The sequence below is a fragment of the Canis aureus genome, chromosome 32, assembly GCF_053574225.1.
Source record: "Canis aureus isolate CA01 chromosome 32, VMU_Caureus_v.1.0, whole genome shotgun sequence".
NCBI lineage: Eukaryota > Metazoa > Chordata > Mammalia > Carnivora > Canidae > Canis > Canis aureus.
The window spans coordinates 19,022,467-19,040,014 of record NC_135642.1 but is presented as its reverse complement, the minus strand read 5'-3'; the positions used below and the strand labels follow the sequence as shown (position 1 = coordinate 19,040,014).

The window sequence follows — 17,548 nt, the reverse complement described above, 5'->3', positions numbered from 1 at the left end:
CTGAGCCTGTGCTTTTTTTCAAAAGACAAATTGACCTCTGTTCTATTACAGAGAATTAGTAGGCACTAATTTATAGTCACTTTATTTCCCATCAAATGACTCCTAGAAGCAATAAAAGGCTGGATAAAGGCCATCCACAAACTTCTAAATTGGAAATATCTGTGACCAATTGTCTTCACCTTAAAAATCCCACTTAGGGGCTGGCAACCATTTCCTGGTATGATGTTAGATGCACCCTAGTCTTTCTGTGTTTCTTGAGCTTTGGAAAAAGAAATACTGTGTATGTAGCTTTCCAGCTGAAAGGTGCTGTGTTCAGCACATGGCCAGAGTGTGTGCGAACACACCAGGCTGACCGTGAGAGATTTTTTTCCAATACAGCCTTCCAGTCTCTACTCTTCCCACCCCCCTCCGTGGGGGTTCATTTCTCAGAGCACAGTGTGTCCTCGGAAAAGTCATGTAGCTGTTGGCAGCGAGAGGTGCTCTCCCAGCACTGAGGGCTCCTGCCTCACTCCTACAGGCTGGGTCACCTCTCTCAGAGAGTCCTTGGATCTTGAGGACAAAGACAAGAAAGCAGTAGTAGGGGAGAACGTGCTACAGGGAAATCTCACTGAGCAGGCCTCCAGGCAATGACTCCAGCTGACAATATCAGAGGTGAGACCTCAGCTCCAACCCTTAAAACACCACGGCTGGAGGAAGATAGATAACCTTTGCCTGTTTGGCTCACTATTTCTGTTCTCACTTGTTTCTCACATTTGTGGGTACCCATGTTCGGGCCAGCATCTGGCTTCTTCTGAATCAGGGAGGCCATTGAAGAGGACAGTCAGGGTTTGGAAAAGTCTTTTCAGGAGGTGAGGAAGGTTGTGTGGAGGGCACGCAAGCTTGGATTGAGGACAAAAGAAGAGGATTGAAAAAAATTAAAGAAAAGCAATGTGTGTGAGTGAAAAAGGGGACAGAGCCACGCAGGAAAGGTAGGTCCAGTCAGGCATCCTCCCGATTTGGTCAATGACAGATGGAAGGCTAAGTTTAACCCACAGGTACCTTCAGTGATACTGCTCTGGCGGGGTGGGGGTGGGGGGGGTCTGAAGGAATCCTGGGCCCTGATATTTCCTAGTTGTGTAAACATGGGTAAATCATGTAGTATTCTTGAACGTCAATTATCTGAAGTCTACACATTCATTGATGTCTCCCATCTATCACAGATCAGTATCTTAGATTGCTATACTCAGGAAATGAAGAGGTGAGCCCTGGTACTGCCCCAGCCATCTTGGGAACCCAAGGAGGCGGGGCAAGTTGAAAGCATGGCTCCTGATGGGGTTTGCCAGCACTGTTGCTGAGCAAACTCAGACAAACTTATCATAAGCAAAGCCAGTAATTCAGGACATGGTGGGGGAGGGGTTGGAAAAGAGAAATGGAGAAATTTATTTCGGGTGTCTGCAGCCAAGCGAGGTGGTGGGCTCAAGCCTTAACAACTGACCTCCCTTCCAGCAAGATGGACACCTAGAGTCTTATAGGAGAGGTTCAGGTGCAAGAACAGGTGGAGAGGGTGTGATCGTGGGTGAGGGTTGGTAGGTGTTGAGCCCACTATCAGGGGCAGGGAAGGGTGTGTGTGGAGTGTGGTTCTTCTAGGCTATCAGCGCTTTCCCGGTCCGGTGTCTCGGGATGTTCCAAGTCATTGCAAAATGCCTTCATCAATGTCTCAATAAAGTGCAATAAGAAATGAGCACAATGGGTTTTAGTTAGAGCATGAGGTAAGTGGTCTTGTCTATTTCTGGTTCTAACTGTTGAGGTCTTTGGTTGGGCAAGAGGGCTTGCCGACACTAATAATAATATCCAACAACAGTACTGTCATAGTGATCAAATAAGATCATGCGTGTGGAAGCAGTTTGTAAACTGTAAGCACTGTCTAGTGTGAGATACTATTGCCTACCACCTGACTCTCATTATTTACATGAACCAGGCCAGAGACTGGCCAGAAATTACAGTGTGCCTTCAAGGAGTGCACTTTTATTACTTCCTACTGCATAGTGATTTGGACTATGTCAACAGGCTAGATTAGTGAAAGGCCTTGGAATATTCTGTAATGGTGTGGTAGTAGATGTTGGCAGTCTTAGTTTTAAAAAATGCATATCTTCACACTTTATAAATTCTTTTTTTTTAAATTTTTATTTATTATTTATGATAGTCACACAGAGAGAGAGAGGCAGAGACACAGGCAGAGGGAGAAGCAGGCTCCATGCACCGGGAGCCCGACGTGGGATTCAATCCCGGGTCTCCAGGATCGCGCCCTGGGCCAAAGGCAGGCGCCAAATTGCTGCGCCACCCAGGGATCCCCACACTTTATAAATTCCTATGATGCTTCCTAACTCAGCCCATGGTCTGTGTGGGGCAGAGATGTGAATATTCTGGTTACAGTGCAGGAAAGAATCCCAGCTTACCTTCCTACCAATTCTTTCTTCTTGGAAAATTGGTTTACTCTTAGTCATCCTGCTTAGAGGATAGAGGCCGGTCGGGTGGAAATGCACTTTTGTACTTTGTACTTTCTTTTTTTATTAAGTTAACTCTTACCTTCACCACGGGGCTTGAACTCGAGACCCTGAGATCAAGAGTCGTATGCTTTACTGACTGAGCCAGTGAGACACCCCTGTATTCTGGAAACAAATGGAATGTGGAGCTAGAAGAGCTGAGTTCAAGTCCTGACTCTAATATTGTCCATTTGTATGACCTCAGGCAAATCAGTTCACCTGCCCAGAGCCCTGCTTGTGTTATTTGCAAAAGGGAGAAGATGTAGGAAATGCCTATTTTACCAACGCACAACATGTGGGGAGGACAAATGTGTGACAACTGTAAAGTGCTAATGTATTTGAATATAATCATGTGAGCCATCTGTTTTCTCTTCCTGTCGTCCACATTCTGTCCTGCTGGGGAAGCCTACATGGTCTTTCTGCACAGGCTCTGCACCGAGTTACGTGTGTCGGAACCTCACTGAGTTCTGATTGCTGATTTAATACTCATCACCTTTAAGATCCACAACGGCTTCTTCGACCAAGTGGCCGTGAAGAGACAAGAAGTGTAATATCCCAGGATGGAGCCTGAGGTCTGTGCTGTACTTCTAATGAAGGTGATCTCTGGTAATCTTTGGCTCTGAATACCTCCGCTGCGTGCTTTTCATCATGTTTATGATGAGAAAGGTGTCATCTGTGGAGCATCTGCAGAGCCTTGGTTGAGAAGTGAGTTGCTTGAAAACATTTCATTTCAGATTACTCATAAAGATTTCAGCGGCACTGTTCCTTCATTCCTCCTGGTAGTCAATTTATTTATTTTCACGACCACAATAGTATGAGTGTCATCTTTTGAGCCTAAGTAGTGCAGTTTAAAAGTCCCCTGGACCTGAACTAAAACACTTGTTTTCTTTAAAGTGTGAGCTTTTCTATGACTTGGCTTAAATTCCTTTTAAATCTGTTTTGAATGCAGATTCAAATGTTTTGAAATCTGTTTTAAATCTGTTATGTTAGCCAGTCAAGGATACTTTTCCCTTCCTTCTGCTTCTTCTTTAGGACCCAGAGTGGTTTGTCAGTTCAAGTACACAAGGCAGGCACAGACTTCATTTGACTGGCAGCTTATAGGAACTCCTGGCTCAGCATTTTAAGTGAGATAGAGTTGGCATTTAGGATGATGTCTTGCTGTCTGGAAAAATCTGTCCATATACGACCAGGAGTTTTCGTTCACCTGAAGAACGTTGACATCTTTCAATACTTACGATGCATGGCTAATATGTTGTCTCCTTTTTTGGCTAGTGCCACCTGGCAAGCATATTTCAGCCAGTGGGACACCACTAATATTTTTGCTTTGCAGGGGAATTGGCACTACCTTTGGGACACAAGGCTATTATTTTTCTTAGTACTAAAATTTTACGGCATCTGTTACAAGGTCTTAATTTAATAATATCAATAATTTGAGCATGATTCTCTCCTATTGGAAGCAGAGTGTTGTGGAAAGGGCCCTGGTTCTGAAATCGGAAGAATTGGGCTTGAATCCTGGCTGTCCTACTAATTAGCCAGATGACCTTGGGCAAGAGATTTAGCCTTTACAAGTCTTAATCTCCTGCTTTGTGAAGTGGGGGATAGTAAGCATGGTTGGGATTTCAAATGAACGGATATGATTGTGGGGTGATACATAAGTGGAAAGAAAGATTATCATCAAGAGTCTTTACGCCTAGGGGAAAAAAATTCTTTACCCTTTGGGCTGCTGGGAGTTGGAAGGTATATTTTGATTTTGGAGATTTGGCCCATAGATTTCATATGACACTTGGTTTTATAATTTCGGAGGATGGCAAAACCTCAGGGCTTCATGTCAGCCTTTCCAATGGTGCCATTGTTTGAGGAGGAGGAGGAAGAGAAGGTTCCTTGAGGAAGAAATTTCCACTCAGCTGGACAACGCCCTTCTCAAATCTCTCCAATCCTAAAATCCTGTTATGATAATATTCTAGCGCTGACCATTGCAATTAGTCTAAGGGCCTCATGAAACTCAGACATTGACTCATTCATTCACATCACAGAGGGAGCGAGAACAGCTAGGGGACAGGTGACACCGTGCCCGGAGCTTGACAAACAACAGTTGCTTCATTGTTTCAGTTGACTTGAGTATAATTCTAGCTTCTCCTTAGGTCTTATGTGTCGATCCAGTTTAACTGATACTGAGATAAGTAGAGACCTAAGTGTTATGCAAGGTATATAGATTCTAGAACTCATGAGGAGTTAACATCCTGTTAATTCCTTCTCCCTCTTCCTCAGTGTTGCCTCTCTGTTATCTATATCCACATCTGTATCTGAATCTATATCTATACTGGAAGGGGACTGTATCTATGAGCTCCTTAAAGAAAGAGTCCCACTGCTTCTAGCATCTGACTCACTTGGAAGCAGTTCTGGCTGCCTAAAACTTGGGCTCGGGAGAATTGAGATCTATAGTTGGTATATCTGGGACAAACAATAAAATTTGCTGGGTACATGTGGCTGAAGGATAGATTGGTGGAAAGCAGGAGTTTTGGCATCAGGGGTCACTCTTGTGTGAAGGTCTACATAGTCATAAGCCCCAGCCTCAGTAGCTGTGGCCAGGCTGAGGCCACCTTTCCTCCTTTGTCACATGACCTGATGTCACCTTATAAAGAAAGGTGACATGCCCATGGCCTCACCTCCTGGTGAGCTGTGTTAACAGCTGCCCATGGATTCTTGCAGCTTGCTCGTTCCATCATTCACTCGTTCATTCATCCCACAAATGTTTATTGAGTGTCTACCATGGAAAAGTTCCACATACTGGTGACAAAATGGTGAGCAAAACCACATAATCTTTGCTTTCATGGAGTTTTCAATGTATTGTGAAAGAAATGCACGGATGTAAGTTATCCCTGTGATGGGCATATATGCCTGTGGCAAGTGCTGGGAAGGAGGGATTTAGGCCTCGAGGGAGAGATCAGGGAAGAGCTGAAGGAGGAGAGGAGGATAACAAGCAAAATGGGCCTGGGAGAGCTTCCAAGGCCGAGGACATGCTACACAGCAAGGCTTCCCACTCCGGTGGCCTGAAAGAAGGCAGTATCTGAAGATTAGAGGCTGAGAAATAGCAAAGATGCGATGGGACTGGGGAGGAAGAGGCCATTAGGGTCAGGACTTTAGACTTGAAGCCTCTGGACCATGAGAAGACAAAAGAATTTTAAGCACAGGATCTCGTTCTGCACGTTGGAGAAGGATGGCGGGGGGGGTACCCGTCCGGTGTGGGGACCCCAGGTAGGCTATTATCTCAGTGTAGGAGAGACAGAGTAGCTGCCGCGGACTAGGTGCTGGCCATGGAGGGCAGGGGTGGTGACGCTGAGGGACATCCAGGAGGCAAGGCTTTGGAGAAGATTTGCTGGTGAGGGGAGGGAGAGAGAGAGGGAGCCAGAGGGCTGCCCGAGTGGGCCAGGAAGGCCAGAAATAAAAGCAAGGGTCAGGGTTGGAGGAGGCAGAGTGCGTAGGCAGCAGGGAGAAAGCAGCGGGAAGGCCTTTGTTTAATTTTATTCCTTCTGCTTGTGAATGCTGCTCTAAGCTTGGTTTGTCCCATTGGGTTTCCACCTGAAGCATTTTTGCCTTAGAGCTTAACTGTGAGGGGTCATTCAACCCCTGGGTTGAGTTTTCGGTTTCTTTTTCAAGCCTGCAGGTGCACGACCATGTCTGCAAATGGGGGCGCGGGGAAAGAGACCTTGGTATTTGGTTCTTGGGCTCTGAATTTCCACTCTTCTGGAATGTGGCTATGTCAGCCTTACACAATCCTCCCCTATGCCCCATCTCTCCTCACTCACTTTCACCCGTGACTGAGCAAGTTTAGTAGCCCAGGGTTGCTACGAGCCCTTCTAGTTTTTGGTTACAGCTCAGTAGCCATTCTCCCCTCAGGCAGTCGGTGGGGCTCAATCCTGGCTGAATGGTCTCTGTGACCCTGGAGGTCCTTTAGGGCTTGTGAGGGTGGGAGCCACTGTGGGCAGTTTGCCTTTCTTCTCATCTGAACGAGTCTTAACAGAATCCCACCCCATCCCAGCCCATGGAAGCTTCACATTGTTATTTAGTGCCAAGTGGCCTGCAGGGACTATGTATATTACTTTTATTGTATTAAAGAGAGGTTGGCATTAGAAAGATGATGAAATCTTGACATTTTGGGGGGACTTGGTGTGAAGAAACTTTTTTTTTACATAGACATCACTATTCCTAATGCATATGTCCATTTTTTTCATCCAATTAGTGATTGGATACGAATGTACTGAGCCATCTCCCATGTGCCAGAAATAGTGCTGAAGAAGAAGAAGGGAAGAAAGGTGACCGATGACTATTTTCAGACCCATTAGTGCTGTTTGCAATTTCCCATGACATAGGTCTAGGTTCCAGGGGACTGAGTGCAGATTGAGTGCAGAGGAGCCAATGCCAATGCCAATCCCTTGGCTTGGGATGCTGCTGCTGGCTGGGCAGCATAACTTGTCAGAATCTCTCTTAATGTTTGTTTGAGGGCTTCTGTCTCAGTTTAAAACTTCATGTACCTCTTGCACTTGGCTCTCTTTGTTTAAATATTAAAAATGTCCCCCAACCTAAAAAAGAACATTGTCGCCCTACGCACAATGCTGACCCCAAGCTCCTTTGCACACAACTGTGCACCCCCAGACAGGAGTATCACAAGAGAGGCAAGGAGGAGAACTCAAAGTCTGGTGGGACAGACAGCCAGGCACACCCCACAACAATGCCATGGAGAAGACGAGCAATCATGGAAATAAACGCTAAAGCTGGGTCTTGAAGAAGGGACTTGGGATTTTGAGGGATGGGGGAAGCATTTTGGGAGATGCAGATTGCTTCTGTGAGTGTGTGGAGGTCTGAAGTAAAGTGACTCGTGTTGGGAGTAAGTTGTAAGAGCACAACTGGTGGTGAGGGAATGAGCCAGGAGAGTAGGTGGCACCCAGACCACCACGACTGAATCAAATCCAGAGCCACCGATTCCGTAGGCAATGAGAAGCAATTGAAGGTTTTCTCAGGTGAGCTAGAAATGTCACCGAGTAGGACTTAGCCACAGGCCATTACAGGTAGGGTGGTTCAGAGTTCAGTGCCAGGATTCCCTTCATTCTTGGACTTTCTGGAATGGGTGGGGTTGCGGGGGGTGAGGAGTGGGGCCGCCTTCCCACTTCTGATGCTAAGTCTGGGTGGGATCTGACAATCTGTGTGTTCAAACATCTCATTTCAAATCTGAAAGCAATTAGCCAGGTTTGGGACTCGCTGCTCTTCTGCGACCCTTTTATAGAGGAGACGGAGGGCCAGGAAGGCCAAGCCACCCCCCAGTGTCACCCCGCTCATTATTGGCCGACACCCGGGACTCACCCCCATCACGAGTTGGCACCCAGGAGCCCCAGGGGGAGTTTTTCTGTTCACCTTCTCCCTCGTGTATTTCTCCAGAACCGAAGGCATGTGGGAGGACAGAGTTGTTTTGCAGGGCACTGGAAGTTTTGTGTCCCAGCCAAGGTCAGTTTAGCATTCTTATTAACATACTGTAGATAATGGATGTCTAAAAGTCTGAGGGCATAAATATTTTAATGTAGCCATACCGTGTCGCTGTTTCTTTCAGACCTGCACTTCAATTTTTATTTACTTTTATATGTTGTTGGCGTGGGGCCACAAGGTTTTCCATCAACAGAAATGGCTGCTGATTGAGGCGATTTGCTTTCTCCCCAGCACTGAAGAGAGCCCCATTCTCCAAAGCAGGTGTTTTTAGATCAAGATGGGCCGTTGGATGACACAGTGGGGAATACACTTAGTAAAGCAATGTCATAAATTGGGCTAGTGTCGGCTTCCTGATTTAATGCTTTGCTCTATTTGGTCATGAATTATATATTCTTTTTCAGATTGATCATTTCTCTCACTGATAAAGGGACAGTGTTCTACCCAGTGGGTTTGGCCCCTGACCCAAGAAATATACCAATGCATCAAAATTCCCTGAGCTGACAACTTTGGGTGAACTCTGGAGACTGTAAATCTGCAAAGGCAGAGAGTGGGCAGGCGGGCAGGCCTCTGTGCTGGAACTCTCCCCTCACTCAGTATGCATCGACTACCATGATGGTCGAGCAATTCCTTGTCTGCTTTTTACCCAGTGTAATTTGCAAATTGATTATTCTTCCTTAGAAGTCTTTCTTAATTAAATAGTAACTGCAGTTATTACCCTCAGACAAAGAGGACATTTTAGTGTCTTGGCAGAGGACAGCCTTAGCTCAGTGGATTTTCATTTATTGAGGTGTCTGCCATGGACTATTGTGCACAGAACCCTGCCTGAAGGCTCCTTCTAGGGGAATGAGATAGTCCTCCTTGCCCACAAGGAGCTAGAAGCAGGTGAGTTAATGATAAGGCATTATAGCAAAATATGCATAGATGCCTTTGCTTTTGAATGCACTCATTTCAAACATTATCCTATTCCATTTTCATACCATGTATGGCGAATGACAGTAGTCTCCATTTGTCAGATGAGGAAAGTAAGGGAGAAAGAATTTAGGGATTTGCCCAAGCTCATAGAGAAAAGTGAGAAGCAGGAATAGCATAGAGATGACCGGCTTCCTTGTCTGCTCCTTAGGTTGAATGAGGCCCAGATGTGTTCATCAAATGTGACTGGGCCCTGTAGACATGGGTAGAACTGCCATGGGTGAACAGGCATCTTCACTGGACACCAGCCTTCCAATCAGGCCAGTGGTTCCGAATCCTTGATAGGCATCAGGAAAATCTGGGAAGCTTGTTAAGTTCAGTTACTTGGGCCATAGCCTAGCATTTTAATAAGTCCGGATATGTCCCAGCACGTACATTTCAAAAGTCCTTGAGGCGAATCAGATGGCCAGTTAGGGTGGAGACCACAGAAGTAGGCCTTTATCTTCACTAGGATTGCACGAGAAAAGGTGAAATGGAACCTGACAAATGATCCCAGCCAGACTGGAGATTCGTAGGGGAACAGATGTCACCACAGGAAGGTCTCAGAGCCCATGGAGAGATAGGCACAGTCTCTGCTATAAGAAAACACACCAATGTCTCTTTGATGAAGCTCTTCTGGCTTAAGCTGCGTCCACCTAACAAGCTGGAAAAAGAGAGCCTGCCCCTTTTAACCTCTGTTTCTCCCCTTATCTTTCTCCTTTCCACATACAAAATTCCCTTCTTCCATCAAAATCCTCCTCCTCCTCCAAGACCCAGATCACATGCTACCTTTTCCATGACATCTTTTATATCCCTTCTCAGAATAGACTCTCTCTTTCCTCTGTGGTCTTTAGCACATTGTATCTCTATGGTTTTACTTAGCCATCCTACATGAGGGTATATTCCACCTTGGGGATACACTTCCTATTCCTTTTTGTCCATCCCAGAAGGTAACACAGAGCCTGACACATTGGAGACGATCAGTATTTGTTGAATTAAACTGACTTAGTGAACTGAGGCTACTCAAAATTAATGAATGAATGCATCAGTTCAAATGTAGAACACATATCCCCACCAATAATTTCTGTCTCTTGACAGCTTAAAGAATAATAAGAATAATAATAAAAAGCAAAACACATTCAACTCAAAATACTTGAAGAAAGAATAATTGCTGGTTTCAGTGATGAGTCTACATTGGCCATTGGTAAGTTAACTTGGATCTCAGATGTAATTACATGTTAGGCCTATCTGTGTGAGCAGAGATTGTCCCACACAGCCACCTTGTGACTCCTAGGTCTTGGGTACTTTTCACAAGCAGTCTTGCATGCTACTTCCTTTTATACCCCAGGGCTGAGCCTAGCCTAGTCTCCTCCACCTCAGGAGGAGAAACTTTTTCCTGGTGGTCTACTCCCTGCTTCCCTCCCTACTTCTGTAACCCAAACTGACTCCTGTGTCCTGCCCTAAGCTGCCTGACCTTGAGTCTGTGGAGGCCGGCCTCGGTCAGGAAAGGGGCTGACAGAGCAATTGACAGAGCTGTGCAGCCTGGGGGTGTTTGCTCCAGGTGGGTGTGCACGCTTGATTGGGAAGGCTGACGGTCAGGCCTGGTGTAAGGAGAAATCCCTCCCTTCTCTCCTTTGTCTCTTCCTCTTCCTTCCTGACCCTGGAGTTAGGTTTGAAGACCTGCATCTGGCCGGCTCACTCTGTACACACACTTTTCTCGCCAAGTTTTTCAGACCAGGGCCAGAAACATTCAAGGTCAACCATAGTCAGGGTTCATTTTCCATACAGGTATGATAAGAGTGATGTGCCTACGCAGTTGATTCCTTCTACCCAGAAAAAATAGCTGTAGGGAAATAGCCTCAGGATCCTGTCTGTACCTCTGGAAAGGATGATGGGCCCACATGTCTCCATGTCCATACTCTCACACCTGGTAGGATGGCTTAGTTGTTGGCATGGCCCTGAATCAGGGGGAGAAGCAAACACAATGTCAGTGTGATTGGGAGAGTCACAAAGATGTCTGTTGGAGAAACACCAAAAGGTTTCTGGAAGAGAAAATTAATAAGACCAGCATGGCTGTCCTCAGACACTTGAAGGGTCCTCCTGAGGAAGGAGGAATGAACTTGTGCTGTGAGATCCCAGTGGGTAGAACTAGGCCGAGTCATAAATCCAGTCCCCAAATTACCTTCCTTCTCCAGTTTCTGGCTATGCCGAATCGCCTCTGCAGTTCTCTTTGCTTTGCTAGGACACTCTCGGTGGATAACTTTGACTCCTCCTTTGGCTAACGGCTTATACTTCACTTCTCTAGAACAGGAGGCCTTCCTTAAATTCTCTAGATCAGGTTTCTTTAAGTGGCACTATTTTGGGCAGAGTAATTCTTTGTGGTAGATGTCTGCTAGCATCGCTGGCTTCTTTCCACTGGATGCTGGCAGCATTCCTTCAGCTGTGACAATAACAAATGTCTCCAGATATTTGGAGACATTGTCCTCCCAATTGTCCCTGGGGGGTTAAACTGTCCTCCGCTCCTCTAATGTGGTCGGGAACCAGTGTCTAGACAGGTGGGCCCAGAGCACCCTGTGCCTTTCCTTCTGTAGCCCTCATCACATTCCTCTCACTTCTAGAGTTCTTGGGAATCTGTTCATCTCCTCTCTCACCAGCTTCTTGAGAGCAGGGATGGACTCCAGAGTTCTTTGCTACTCCTAAACTTTAGAAATGTTTCAAAAAAAAAAATAGCGAAGGGATGAACTGATTAAAATGAGAACATCGAAGTACTCAGAGCTATCCACAGATCGCATAGCTTCCCCTCAAAGTTATTAAGTGTCCTATCGCTGGAGGGATCCAGACATGGCAAACGATGACTTGAGGATGTGACAGAGGAGACTTAAGCCCTGGATGGGTGATCTTGAAGGTTCCTTCCAGTTATGAGATTGTATGGAATGTGGGCTTTCAGCCAACCACCCTGTGGGCAACTAATTAAATCACAAGGAAGAGGCCAACCACTCCCTCCAGAGTCAGGTGCTAACTGTTCCCAGGAAGGGGTGATGTAGCTTGGAGAGTGACCTTTGAGTGGGTCAAGAGTCACATGAATATGGAATGCCTTTCCCTTGCCTTTCTCCTCTCCTCACAGGTCATTTGACCCATATCCTCAGGGGTAGGATCATGCTTGAAGAGTTAAGAAAACATCCAACTAAGTCCCGCTGAGTCTCCCCCTCCATGGTGGCAAGCAGAGCCAGGCAGCCCTCGGGTGTGTGACGTGGATGAGAAAGGAAGCCAGCACCCTTCGCTGGATGGTGCGGGAGTTGCCTGGGGTGCTATTCTTCAGACTTTGAAGGTTACAGCACGTGTGATTGATTGCTCTATTTTTCCTTGCCTATAAGCCCTTTGCTACTGGGGCAAAGAGCAGTAAGCGGAGACAAATGGATGCCCACTAGGCCCACATTTGGTTCCAAGGGCTATGAAAGAATCAGCTTTGCTTGCTGCGGAATGTGTGCCTATGTGCCTGGCACTGTGCTGCCCACTTTCATGTGCACGATCTCATCTCATTTTCATTACTCAGTGAAGGAGATACAATTAAATCTCTTTTCCAAAGAAGCCATGGAAGGGGTCAGCAACTTGCCCAATATCACATAGCTAAGAAGGAACCTGTGCCTAGGCCTGAATCCATTCATACCTGCTGTACCCCCTGCATGTCCTGCCACAAGCAGAATGTGAAAACCTTTTACCCCAAGCTTGTGTTTCAGCGAGCCCCTGTGAATTGGCATAATCATGATGAAAACTCCCCTTGAACTCAAAGCTGCTTTTGTGGCTGCTGCTTATGATCTTGCCAGGTTCACTTGATTATACATTTCAAATCTCTCTTTGCATATCTGCAACCGAGGCTTCTTAAATCATTGTACTTTGGATTTAACATGGTGAATTGCACACATATGTTTATTTCTCTCTAGAAACAAAAGCAGAGGAATAAAGAACGATATAAACCTACAAGGAGAAAGAAAAGGAGAGCGAGCATCTCAAACAAAATTTGGAAGATGAAACATGGATGGATGAGCAATAAATGACCTGGCATAGCAGAGAAATCTGAAACCCAAATGTCTGAGGGTGGGGTAGGGTGATGTGGGAGCAGTGGGTGTGTGTGTGTGTGGGGGGGCAGTGGGAAGCCAGTAAGATGCAAGACAGTTCCCATTGCAGAATCCCAGAAAGAATAAAAGTAGAAGTGCCGACTGCCACTGAGTACAGAAGAAAGAAGTGAGGCCACCTCCCTGCTCAGCTACATGACTCCTCCTCTTGGACCTCAGCAGACTGCCTAAGGAAGGTATACTCTACAGACTATAACCCAGCAAAGCTCTGGATCCAGACATGCCAGCTATAGCCAAAGCCTGGGAAGAGACACTGGTGGAAGCAGTGGCTTAAATCAAAGTTTGCATACTGTATGGTAGGATTTCACAAACCCCTTTTCCTGATTGGCTTCCAGATTTCTGGAAGCTAGGCTTCTACCCAATACCCCAGATAGGAGATTAGAAAATCCTTCTCAAGGGAAACTGACCTATGAGAAAAGACCTAAAGAGTTGGACATTTGGGGTATTCTCCAGTGGAGGATCAGGTCCACATCATTCTGTAGAGTGGCCCATGGTGGACCAGTCCTACTCATGGCATACAGACCATCCAGTCAGGGGTTAGGTGCCTCACTTTGGAAAGCCTTAAACTGTGATAGTGCTGAAATTGGATCTTTGTCACCAAACAGGCAACTTCATTGCTATTGAGGCATCTTTGCAAACTTAGTATTTGAATTTCTTGACCTACTAATCGCAAAAGCCCTAGTTCTTATTTCCTTAAACATTTTGGTCTCCTCCTTTACAAAGCTGACTCTCTTCTGTGTATTCATACCTTCACTCCTCATACAATATCCCAAATGTCAGGGTTTTCTTGTTTTTATTCTGACATAGATTAAAACTTAGATCACTTTGTAGGGGCTGACAGGGGTGATTCCCTATGTATGTTGCTTGACTCTAATTTAGATATCTCATTGGTTATTTTTATTGTGTTGGTGTTTTTGTGTTACTTATGTTTTATGTCATTTTTCCCCACCTTACTCTGAATGCTCTGAACCTGATCCTGGTTTCCTGGGAATAAATAACAAGTGCTTTAAAGCTTTTTGTGCTCTTGCCAGATACCATTATCTAGAAATATGTTGGCATCTCATATAAACATATGTTTAGATTTCTATAACTAAATGTATCCTTATGTATGACTTATTATTATAACTGAATTCATCTATAAAGATATAAATTTATTTACAGGTGTGATCTATCATAAGCTTCTACATTTCTATTCAGTTGGTACATATGCCCAACAAAGAATGTGTCACTTGTACTTAGGAATAAAATCACATTATTTGTGAAGACTTAATAGAGCTTAAATGAATGCAAGCAGTATTTACCTTATTAAGTAGGTATTTTCAACATTTATCATTTAAAAGGCCCATGTTAAAGGGTGATGTTCTGAGACATTTCAAGGTGACCTCTAGCTCTACGAGCTAAAACAAATGAGAAAATGTGGTAAAGGCTGATACTTGTGGATGTTTTGTAAAGGAAAGCAATGTGGTGGAGTGGAAATGGCTAGATGTCTAAGGTCAGAGACCTCATAGGCTCAAGCTCCTCATTTATTGACTGTGTGATCTTGTGTGAGCCCCTCCATCTGACTATGGGGCCTAGAAAAAAATGCATATTCGTGACCTCACAATTTTGTTAGGCATTGAGCTACTGTGTATAAAAGCATAACAGTAAATTGATATATTTAAACTGTTGTATATCCAAGTCCGTTTTATCACCCTGTTGCTTACAATGCCTTGGGCAAAGTACTCATTCAATAAATATTTGTTGGATAATAAACTAATAAATGAATTTGTGAGTCTGAGTTTTCAAAATATTTTTGTACCTCTCCAAGTCATATTTAGACATTTGTAAAATTGAAAATTTATAAGTTGTTGCTGGATAATCAGATATCTTGATTCAGAGGTAAAAGATGACTATTCAGGTGTTCAAGCCTTTCTTGCATATGGAACACTAAATGGCACAGCTGATTGTGAGAAATTGTCATCATCCTGCTCAAATATAAGATCATAGATTGGGGGAAACTTAGAGATAATCATCGCCTTCTCAAATATGAGAAATTTGAAGCCCAGAAGCTCTTTGAAGTCAGTAACTTTATATGATTTTTCTCTTCTATAGCTATAGGGATATTGTAGATAGTAGATAGTTGTACAACACATACATTTTTTTTAAAATGGTTTTCAAGGATTGTGTTAAGCACTGGGGAAATAAACAACAGCAAGACAAACCTTCCCTTCGAGAAACTCACCATCTAGACAGATATGGAAAGCAGTTAAGTATGCTGTTGTTGTACTAATGCCGTGGTAGATTATAGGGGCAGAAGGGAACTGGCCAAGGGAAGCTGGGGAGATAATTTTTACCTGGCATCTTAGCTTGGGATCCTCAAAAGGAGGTGAGTTGACAAGTGACTTCTTAAGGAAGTGTTCCTGGGAAGACCTAAAAAGGGAGTGTAGAGAAAAGAATAGAGGATCAGGAGAAGACCCACGCAAGGATGAGATTTCCGGCCGAGTTCCGTGGAGAGTAGTTTAGCCTGATGCTATGGGGTAACTCCAGAGAATTATTTATACTTCAGAGTTTGCCCCTGCTTCCAGGCAAAGGGACTGGACTTTCATAGTCTCACATTAGTTGGTCATTGGCTAAGGGCCGTGGTGAACAGGGTTGGGAAGAACTAATGGGCAGATTTGTTCCAGTATCCAGAGAGTGGGCCTCTGTAGGCTGTTTCAGATGTGGAACATTAGAAACAAAATGTTTGGAATCTGGATGACTCTGGATGAAACCTTAGCAGTGTCCACTTCACCTGAGGTTCTTGAGGATGATGTGAGGTAGGAGGGAAGGGCATTCCAGGCTAAGTGATAGCCCGAATAAAGGCTCTGAAGCATGACATCATAGGATGTGTTTAGAGGTGAGAAAGTAGTTGATGTGGCTATATTGCCTTATATGTAGTAGAAGTAAGCTGAGAGATGAGTGTGGAAAGGTAGGCTGGAGTCAGATTATGCATTTTTGTTTTTGTTGTTGTTTTGTTTTGTTATAATTTGGCAAGAAAAGGAGGTCTACTTGAGGTACTTCAAATACTAGATGGCTTATTATAGGGTTGCATGTACTCAGGATTCCAGGAAAGGTCTATCACTGGGAAGAGGAGTCCTCAAGAAACTAGAACTCTAGAACAAGCAGTACTTAGGGGTCTTTGGCCTGGTGCTCAGTAGCTGCTTTTCTCTATCTTCACTTTCAATGCCTGCTTCCATTTCTATCTACCTGCCTTTCTCAGCATGTTCAGATTCAATCTGAGTTCAGATTTCTAGGGTAAGCTGCACGGACAAGAAGATGCCCACTGATGGGCCACAGCAAAAAATTGTTGTCCAGTCTATGAATTCAGTTGCTGTCCTAGGTTCAGGTACACAGTAATGATCCAACTGGCTATTCCCAAGGGAGGGAGCAGAGTCACATAATGATAAAGGTGTAAGGGAAGTTAAGGTTTATTGAACATTGTTATGAGCATTTTATATATATTGTTTTATTTAATCGTCACATTTATTTAATCAATATTAATTTAATTCACTTTCATATTCACTTAATCAACCCATGAAGCTGTTCTATGATTATTTTCAGTTTACAGAAGAGGAACAAAGTCCTAGAGGTTTGCATGGCTAGTATGTGGTGAACTTCCTTAGACAGAGCTGTCAACAAGGCAGGAGTCAGGGCTGGCGCATGCAGTCAATAGCCTTACCTCTTCATGAAGGAAAATGGAATGTATCTGATGGTAGCCATTCAGCCACATGTCTCTAAAGGTGGAATACAATCTTCCGTGTGACCTGGTATTAGGATTGGGGTGAAGAGTTGAAAGATTTCTAGTGTGAAAAAATATCCAGAGAAGATTATGTTTGCTTCATTCTTGCATAGTTTTCTCTACCAGCATCAGTTTCAACATATTCAACTAATTTGGGTGAGAAGCAAGAGTCTCTAGCAACTGAGTAGAAAACTCAGGAAGTCCACAAACAGTAACAATGGTATCCATGAACAAAGGCTCTGTTTTCAGAGAAGTTTCTCTGTGTGTTTCTGGGCTGCCCTGGCCGTGAGGGACATGGCAGGCCAGATGCATGAAGGTGACAGTACCTGGGACTCCCTTCTTTGGTGAAATAGATTTAATGGTCTTTGTAGGCATAGTAAGCCAGTTTTATCTTGGAAATCTGAAAACAGGGAGGTGAGTGATTATCTACTTAGGCTTCCTCTTACAAGGATGGAATTGAGCACTATTATTTCTTGTTAAGAGGAGGAACCACAGGGAAATAAGACTTTTCTCATGTACCCAGGCTTTAGCCATCTGGTGCAGCATTAAAAGCACCAGAAAAAGACTTTTAGGGAGGAGGTGAGAAAGGTAAATGTGGACCTATACTTGGCCTCTCATTGTGCTTCCTTGTCAGTGACTCAGTGCAGATCACTTTTCTGGCCAGAAACCAAAAGTCTCTCATCTGAGACCTGAGCCTGAGATGTGACTAG

General features: G+C 44.6%; 1 long non-coding RNA gene across 2 annotated transcripts; it reads left to right on the top strand.

The window, feature by feature from the left end:
* Nucleotides 1–455: 455 nt before the first annotated feature.
* LOC144303164 (uncharacterized) lies at nucleotides 456–14,845 on the top strand. Of its 2 annotated transcripts, XR_013370217.1 has the most exons (4): nucleotides 456–651; nucleotides 2,928–3,227; nucleotides 10,047–10,152; nucleotides 12,073–14,845. It is a non-coding gene; the product is annotated as an uncharacterized LOC144303164 (long non-coding RNA). The 2 variants fall into 2 exon arrangements; XR_013370218.1 differs by lacking the exon at nucleotides 10,047–10,152.
* The last annotated feature ends 2,703 nt before the right edge of the window (nucleotides 14,846–17,548 follow it).